We start from the raw sequence: 2,363 nt of genomic DNA on the forward strand, positions 1-2,363 counted from the left end.
CACACACACACACACGCCATCTCTTTTTTTTTAGATTTTGTCCCAGATGTGGAGGGATATTTCTGTTGATCGTTTCAGGCTGTAAAGGAGTGAAAGATTAGAGTGTTTCCATTTCTTTCTAACTATTCCTTGGGGGGGGGGGTCTCCTGGGCATCTTCAGAGGGCAAAAAACAACAACACTGCACTGTTTACAATGATGAAAATAACAGACACACACACACACAGAGAGAGAGAGAAAGACATTACATCAAGATCTATATAAATACTCCATGGAACTTTTTAGGAGGACAACCTATATATCTTTTAGGTTAGCCTGGTTCCCAAGCCCCAGTTAAGTCTACAGGCCTATTGATGCACTCTCCCAGAGTGAGTCTCACTGAACAGTATATGAACAGGGAGCTTAATGTATAATGCTTTATTGTCCCTGTAAAGTGCCCTACAATTGTATAATATTAAAGACATAAATATAATTTACAGACAAAATATTTATTTGTGGGACCTGGTGGTGCATTCATTCATTCTGGAGATTTACAATGGGACACAGGACACAAACTTATTTTAGGCAGTCTTGGGACAGATGGAAGTGCCTCTTTTGTGAAATGCAGATAAAGACCTAAAATGTCACATATAGACATATAGGCCAATTGATGCAACATTATTTAAAATATATATAGAGTGACAATGTTGCTACATTTGAGGCAGTTTTTTCACTTTTCTAAAATGTTACATTTCACTACATTGTATCTTCATCAGCCTGGAATCGTGAGCTTATAGTTTGGGCTTTAAATGACATTAATGGAAGGGGATATTCTGCTGTATAAAAACATCAGTGCATTGTATTTTTGTGGGACTGACAAACTTACATAAATAAATCTTAATAATGTTCATATTTTAGCTACTACACACTCAAGAACTACAACTACAATGAATCAGTGCGATATAGAAACCGGAAATTGTTTTCGGAAACGGAAACGCCTCAGTAAACGGAAGAGAGATGTATACAATGGAACCAAGATTCATCCGCCAGCAACAATAACATATCCGGTATGCGCCCCACGCCTTCAGAATAAAAGCCAGGAATTAAAACTATTTAAAGCTGTTTCAAAATACTTTAATTTTATAATCAAAGACGATACAATTTAAATATTCTGCTTGAGCAGTATGTTTATAACACAAAAGTAGTTTATTTCTTGTCTATCAAAATATGCTGTTACAAAAAGCACAAGGTAGCATTAAAGTGAGCACATATATAGAGCAGAAAAACTTCAACCAGCCACTGCTCAACTGAACAGCTGCTTTACCTTGTATCTTTCCATTATGTGAGAATATGAGAGTGCTTTTAAGACCACTGAAAGATGAAATACTCATAATGGACCTAATAATCAAGCATTATGCAAGCACAGTCAAATGATCCTGTACAAATGCTAAATTCCCCTCACTATACCATTACAATGTAAGGCTGAATTGGTTTGATTTTCCTTCTTACACGTACAAGTATTCACTGTATAATGTGCTCAGGTTTGTGCTAAATTTAGGTTTTAGGTTACCAGCACATGTGCCGCTTTTATTCTGAAGGCCTCAGGCCGGAAGCCTTGTTGTTGTTGCTGCTACCGGATCACAGGCGAATCAGAAAATCAATTAAGTTATGAAAAATACCATTAATTGCCTTTCTTTGTCACCGCGGCTCATGAAGAAATGGCGGATCTCCAGACGTTGTCCATTTGAGGAAAAACACTTACCATCTAATGGCGTGTACAGCGACGATAAAGAACAAATCCATCGACAGGAATATTTACGATTTCTAGGTGAGTTAGCTTGATAGCTTCTGAGCTAATTTAGCCGTGAACACGTTTAGCCACGGCTAATATTTACTGCAAATGACACTTGTCAATCATTAACTACTGCGTGCTGGTGAGGACGCGGTTTGCTCAGCCACTCAATAGGTTACGTACCGTCAGTTTCCCCCCCAAATGTTGCTGACATGTTGCTGCACAGTGCCAGCCCCAGCTAGCTGTGTGCTATGTGAGGAAAGGGTTTTAGTTTAAATTGCTAGCTGAGTCGCTTGATTGCTCTCTGTCGGATTGCAGCAGCAGAGCTAATGTGTTAGCCATTTTGCTAAAGTAGCTCGGTGGCTAACGTTAGCTACTTCAATAGTGGTTTTTTTTTTGTTTGTTTGTTTGTTTGTTTCCGGTGTAAATACAGCAGCTCACGTCAAGATAATGCGCTCAAATGACACCTGTGTGCTGTTAGTGATGTTCGACACATTGTGCATGTCAGTGTGTGTTAGCTGCACTGTGTAACAGCCTCCAACTGGCTTCATCAGGACATAATAAGATAAGTCCTTTATTTATCCCCCTAAGGAG

The 2,363-nt window shown here is 38.9% G+C and overlaps 1 protein-coding gene across 1 annotated transcript in view; it reads left to right on the plus strand.

Moving 5' to 3' along the window:
• Window positions 1-1,590: 1,590 nt before the first annotated feature.
• znf513a (zinc finger protein 513a) overlaps window positions 1,591-2,363 on the plus strand; it is a 10,378-nt gene continuing 9,605 nt past the window's right edge. Inside the window, exon 1 of the mRNA XM_035678633.1 lies at window positions 1,591-1,805. The gene's annotated coding sequence lies outside the window, so the exon portion shown is untranslated. The remainder of the gene's footprint in view (window positions 1,806-2,363) is intronic.

This window comes from Morone saxatilis, unplaced genomic scaffold (genome assembly GCF_004916995.1).
Source record: "Morone saxatilis isolate NCDOM2014 unplaced genomic scaffold, NCSU_SB_2.0 Contig7, whole genome shotgun sequence".
NCBI classification, from domain to species: Eukaryota; Metazoa; Chordata; class Actinopteri; family Moronidae; genus Morone; species Morone saxatilis.